The sequence below is a fragment of the Apodemus sylvaticus genome, chromosome 11 (genome assembly GCF_947179515.1).
Source record: "Apodemus sylvaticus chromosome 11, mApoSyl1.1, whole genome shotgun sequence".
NCBI classification, from domain to species: Eukaryota; Metazoa; Chordata; class Mammalia; order Rodentia; family Muridae; genus Apodemus; species Apodemus sylvaticus.
This window is the reverse complement of record NC_067482.1, coordinates 3144952-3151581: the sequence shown is the minus strand read 5'-3', so window position 1 is coordinate 3151581 and position 6630 is coordinate 3144952. Positions and strand designations below refer to the sequence as shown.

The window sequence follows — 6630 nt, the reverse complement described above, 5'->3', positions numbered from 1 at the left end:
TTTTTAAGATGCTTCTCCGCCATCCGAAGTTCTTCAGGTGAGAATTCTTTGTTTAACTCTGTACCCTATTTTTAATAGGGTTTTTTTGGTTTTCTGGAGTCTAACTTCTTGAGTTCTTTATATATATTGGATATTAGCCCTCTATCTGATGTAGGATTGGTGAAGATCTTTTCCCAATTTGTTGGTTGCTGATTTGTCCTCTTGATGGTGTCCTTTGTCTTACAGAAACTTTGTAATTTTATGAGGTCCCATTTGTCAATTCTTGATCTTAGAGCATACGCTATTGGTGTTCTGTTCAGAAACTTTCTCCCTGTACCGATGTCCTCAAGGGTCTTCCCCAGTTTCTTTTCTATTAGCTTCAGAGTGTCTGGCTTTATGTGGAGGTCCTTGATCCATTTGGATTTGAGCTTAGTACAAGGAGACAAGGATGGATCAATTCCCATTCTTCTGCATGCTGACCTCCAGTTGAACCAGCACCATTTGTTGAAAAAACTATCTTTTTTCCATTGGATGTTTTCAGCCTTTTTGTTGAGGATCAAGTGGCCATAGGTGTGTGGGTTCATTTCTGGATCTTCAATCCTGTTCCATTGATCCTCCTGCCTGTCACTGTACCAGTACCATGCAGTTTTTAACACTATTGCTCTGTAGTATTGCTTGAGGTCAGGGATACTGATTCCCCCAGAATTTCTTTTGTTGCTGAGAATAGTTTTAGCTATCCTGGGTTTTTTGTTATTCCAGCTGAATTTGATAATTGCTCTTTCTAACTCTGTGAAGAATTGAGTTGGGATTTTGATGGGTATTGTATTGAATCTGTATATTGCTTTTGGCAAAATGGCCATTTTAACTATATTGATTCTACCGATCCATGAGCATGGGAGGTTTTCTCATTTTTTGAGGTCTTCTTCCATTTCCTTCTTCAGAGTCTTGAAGTTCTTGTCATACAGATCTTTCACATGTTTGGTAAGAGTCACCCCAAGATACTTTATACTGTTTGTGGCTATTGTGAAGGGGGTCATTTCCCTAATTTCTTTCTCAGCCTGCTTATCCTATGACTCTCTCGGTTTTTTAATTATTTTATTTTTTAAGATTTAATTTTTATTTTATGTGCATTGGTGTTTTGACTGCATGTGTGTCTGTGTGAGGTGTCAGATCCCCTGAAACTGGAATTACAGACCGTTGTGAACTGCCATGTGGGTGTTGGGAATTGAACCTGGGGTCCTCTGGAAGAGCAGCCAGTTCTCTTACCTGCTGGGCCATCTCTCCAGCCCCTCACGTTCTCTTTTTTTTGGGGGGGGGGGTGTAAGGTGAACTTTATTGATGGTATTCAAGAGAGTAGGTCTCCTTGGGACCCTCCCATTATTGTGGGTGATCTGGGATGGAAACTGTGAGGGAGATGCAGTATTGGGGGCCGAGCTGGGACAGGGACTCCTCACAACCGAGGGCCTCTCTCTTGCTCTCTTGCTAGGGTGGGTGGTCCAGGGATCCTTACTCCTTGGAGGCCATGTAGGCCATGAGGTCCACCACCCTGTTGCTGTAGCCATATTCAGCGTCATATCAGGAAATGAGCTTTACAAAGCTGTCACTGAGCGCAATGCCAGCCCCAGCATCAAAGATGCAGGGGTGAGAGTTATTGTTGAAGTTGCAGGAGACAACCTGGTCCTCAGTGTAGCCCAGGATGCCCTTCAGTGGGCCCTCGATGCCTGCTTTACTACCCTCTTGATGTCGTCATACTTGGCAGGTTTCTTCAGGCGGCAAGTCAGATCCACAACGGATACATTGGGGGTAGGAACATGGAAGGCTATGCCAGGGAGTTTCCTGTTCAGCTCTGGGATTGTTGGTGTTCTGTCTAAGCTCCAATAGCCAGGTATGCCCCACCTCATAGATCGGGCCCACTATGAAGGAGGCTGCTTGCCCCTCCTCTCCCTCTTTGCTCTCAGCTCTCCCACATACTCTCACCTCTCTGCCCTTGGGCTCTCCTCCCTGCCTCTCTCCACTTCTCTACTCTCTCTCTCTCTCTTTCTCTCTCTCTCTGCCTTTCTCTACCACTAACTCCCATCCCCTACTCTGAATAAACTCTATTCTATACTATGCCTGTGTGTGTGTGGTCCCTCAGGGGGAAGAAGTGCCCAGGCAAGGGCCTGCCTGGGCACCCCCTTCCCCCACACTGCCGTGCCACACTCTCTTAGCCACCACCCCCCCCCATCCTCTCTTTTTAAGCCCTCACAGGGATGACCTTGCCCACAGCCTTGGCAGCACCAGTGGATGCAGGGATGATGTTCTGGACAGCACCACGGTCATCACGCCACAGCTTCCCAGAGAGGCCATCCACAGTCTTCTGAGTGGCAGTGATGGCATTGACCCTGGTCAAGAGCTCTTCCACGGTGCCAAAGCTGTCATGGATGACCTTGGCCAGGGAGTTAAGCAGTTGGTGGTGCAGGATGCAGTACTGACAATCTTGAATGAGTTGTTATACTTCTCGTGGTTCACACCCATCACAAACATGGAGGCATCGGCAGAAGGGGAAGAGATGATGGTCCTTTTGGCCCCACCCTTCAAGTGGGCCCTGGCCTTCTCCATGGTGGTGGAGACACCAGTAGACGCCATGACATACGCAGCACCAGCTTCGCCCCATTTGATGTTAGCGGGATCTCGCTCCTGGAAGATGGTGTTGGGCTTCCCGTTGATGACAAGCTTCCCATTCTCAGCCTTGACTGTGCTGTTGGGTGGAGTCATCCTGGAACTTGTAGGCCGTGTAGTCGAGGTCCATGGAGGGTTCATTGATAGCTATAAGCTCTACTTCGGTAGAAGATAAGGCAACCCTGGCAACTAGGTGTCCAATAGGGCCAAATCTGTTCACTCTGACCTTCATCATTGTGTCTAATGGATGAGGCTGTCACTGCACAAGAAGATGTGGCTGTCTCTGGAACAAGGATGAGCAGAGAGCCCACTTTCTCATTTTTAACATGCATCTGAAACCCAACCTAGAGAACATGCCACCCATTGTTAGTGTTAGGGGTAGTAGGCTGGTGTCTAACTGCTACATGGGGTCTCCTGCATCAGTGAACATAATCAACTCAATACCTTATGGACACATCTGTGAGCCAACCTTGCCTAGATAGCACCTCACTGAGACTCCCTTCCCAAGTGACTTTACATTGTGTCAAATTGATAGTTAAAACTCACCACCAGAGAACTCTTGGATACTTCATGGAATCCAATAACCAGCTGCTGCCTCAGGAAAGAGTCTTATCTTAGGACTCAAAGGAGGTGGATTTCTGCTTTACCTCTTCCACAATTAGCTTGGTGGTTGTGGATCATTATATAATTTCATCATCTGTAAAATGATGTTGATAATATTTACCTTAGTCTAATCATAAAAGTTAGATGAAGTATCATGTATAAAATGCAGCTAACAGAATGTCTGGATCTTAGAGCAGACATCGATAAGCATCGATGACTTTCCCTGCTTCTAGGTCTGACTCATGCAGGCACGTGCTGGGACGTCTTTGTCTCCTCCTAGGGCTGGCTGGTCATCCAGGTGCCACAGATGGGAGTCGCTGTCAGGACCCTAGACGGAGTTGGTGCCAGACTGTATCAAGGATACCTGGTTTCCTACACTCTTTCTCTTCTCTTAGAGAGAAGAGTAGAAACTGAACAGGGGTTGAGACCCCATCCAGAGAGGACAGAAACTTGGGAAAGGGCAATGTCTCAGGGCCAGCTCGAGAAAATAAAGCCCTATGCTTACCACCATGTTGAAAGGTCAACCATCTATCCCTCAGGGCTGTGTGCACGAAGAGGGGGGGAGAGAGACGACCAGAGAAATGAGGTCAGTGGAGGGCTGTGGAAGGCCTGCTGAAGTGCTCTATTACAGTAGGACTTTCACAGAGCTCTGGGATCCTCCCGGCACCATAGAGGAGAAAGCTCGCACCACAGTGTATGCCTGGCTTTACGGACTGTGACCTTTTCTCCTGGGAACTTAACCCTATTTGTGGCAGCTGAAGCCACAGTCCCTTGGGAAAGGAAGCTAGAAGTGACTGTAAGTATCATACACTTGTGGCTGAGAGAGGTGTTCGGACAACTCTCAACTGTCAAAGAAGCAGGATTGACGTAGTTACCAGGTTTGAGAACTTGAGTTTTCTGTTACTGGAGTGAAAATAATCTATACGGATCTTTCACAATGGTTTTTACCCTATGTGCAATGTCACAGATTTAGAAGATAGACTATCAAAGAAAAACGCTTCAGAATGAGGCCAACCCCGCAGTCCCAGTCGGCACCTTGACTGTGGCCTTCCTAGCCTGCGGAGCTGTAAGAAATCCCTCTCTGCTATTTGTTGCTGAAAGCCAGCTAGTCTGTGGTTGCTGCTTTGTTACCCCCGACCTAATTAACATAATGTGCTCTAGACAGCTCAAATCCTGTGCATCTGAAACAGTCCATCCTCTGCGCCAATGCTCTCTAAATAAACAAAAAGCAACAAAACGCCCCAGACGCCTGCCTGCGGTCCAGAATCTCACTTAGTGGCTCAAGCGGAAAATCTAAGAGGCTTCCTTGTCTCTATCTCAGCCTCTACGGGCCTCCCTTTCCCCATGTAGCAGTTAGAGAACAGCCTACTAATGTCGGTGTTATCACATGAGCTCTGCAGTAGCTTCCCACTGCCCTCATAATGAGGCAAGTCCCTGCTGCTTCCGCCTTTCCTCTCCAGACACTGCCCTCTATCACTCTGCCCCAGCAGCCCGGGACTCCTTCCGGTGAGAGCCCTCTGCTCTGTCCTGCCTCTTAGGTCTTCCTGGAAGGTTTTACTCTCTCAGGCTCACACTGACAGAGATATATATGAATCGAGAGTGCGTGCGATTGCACGCAATAGCATGCGATTGCAACAGGAGCAAGGCGGGATGAGGGAAAAGGCAAGATCGCTAAGCGGCCCGATCGATCGGGCGCGGCAGATGGAGTTTCAGGTCTAAGTAGGTCTTGCATAGTTCCACAGGCCTGTATTCCTAATAATTATTTAAAAAGCAGATAGAGAATCAGAAATTCAAAATTCTCCTTAGATACACAGTGAGGCGATGGCCGTACCCCTCCTCCAAAGAGACAAGGAGAAGGCTAAGCGCTGGGTTTGTATTGACACATCACTGACATGCTTCGTCCCTGATTTCTGGCACAGGCTCCACCTGACCTCTGACCGGGTGAAGTCACTGCTCACTACCTTCTGCCCAATTTGGAGGCCCATGTGGATCTTCCTCAAGGGTGGAGGTATTTTAATATCTGTAGCGATCATTGATGTTCTAATTGTTATAGAGAAATGTATATCCCAGGGGTAAGATAAATTAGTGGGGAGACATGACCCAAGAAAATAAATATCATATGATACGTGTTTTTCAAATGGGATCTGCCATTGGGGCCTATGCCACCTTATAATAATTTTCCCTGGAAACTCATTAAACCTGGGTGTCACCTTACTGGGCAATAGTAAATTTCACCAACAGTTGAGCGGGGGTCCTAGAAGGCCATTAAAATGAAATGAATAACTTAATCTCCTCTGTAAAATCAGCCTGGGATTCTAATTCACACTTATCAGGAGAGAGACACGAGAGGAAGGAAAGGCCTTCCCTTTATCCGAATTAACTGTTCAGCAAGTGTAATGTTAGAGCAGTTCTGATAGAGACTCTCTCCGAGAGATTGAATTACATCCAATTAATCCCACAGTGGCTTTGCTCTCCAGCCCAGGCATTTCCAGGCCCCGCGCTGGACTGTGCCACGTCAGGACTTCTGCCCACAGCCTCCTCAGACGAAGCAGGTGTTATCCACGTTCATGTGAGCTCGCCATGCAATGAGCAATAAGATATTTATAAAATCAAATATTTTGGAATCAGGAGTTAGGAAAAACTCAAGAAAGGGAAATTTTCAATTGTGTGTACACAAATATCAATCCCATCCTCCTTTCAAGTAAAGCTCCAGAAATCTTCGGCGCCTCTCAAGTGCTCAGTGTTTTCTAGGTCCTGAGGGTGTGACTGATGGCTGGGGTCCTTAGCAAGTCTCATGAAAGACTCGGTTGCTGTGGAAACCACACAAGTGATGGCGGGATGGGAACTTTCAGTTCTCTGGGGAGGGTAAAGAGGCCAAAGGTTGAGCTGATAAACCAATAACCTCTGATTTAATCATTAATGCCTACATAATAAAGCTTCCATAAACAGTCAAAAGGACTGGGTTACGGGACCTTCTGGGTAGCTGGACACACACAAGTTCCCTGAAAGTGAAGCGCCCCACGCCCTGGGGACCTGCCCGAGGACCTCACTCCCCTCTGCTGTATCCTCATAATAAGCTGGGAACTGAAGTCTTTCTCTGAGTTCTGTGGGACCCCACTTTACAGCTGCTCATCAGGAGGACAGGTCATGATCCACACTTGCATGTGGACCCTGAGGCAGAGGTGGTCTTCGGGTCTAAAGCCCTCAGCCTGAGGAATCTGACACCATCCCCAGGTTGGTAGCATCAGAACTGAGCAGTCGCCTATGTCCAGACCTTAAGTTGAACATGCGTATTGTTTTACATATCTTGTTGGCTGCAATTATTTTATCCATATGACTTCAGATAATAGATGGCTAAGGGGGGTGGTGGGAGAAATGGGGGTGTGGGAG

The 6630-nt window shown here is 47.3% G+C and overlaps 1 pseudogene; it reads right to left on the bottom strand.

The window, feature by feature from the left end:
* Nucleotides 1-1485: 1485 nt before the first annotated feature.
* On the bottom strand, nucleotides 1486-2872 carry LOC127696238 (glyceraldehyde-3-phosphate dehydrogenase-like; annotated as a pseudogene).
* Nucleotides 2873-6630: the final 3758 nt, after the last annotated feature.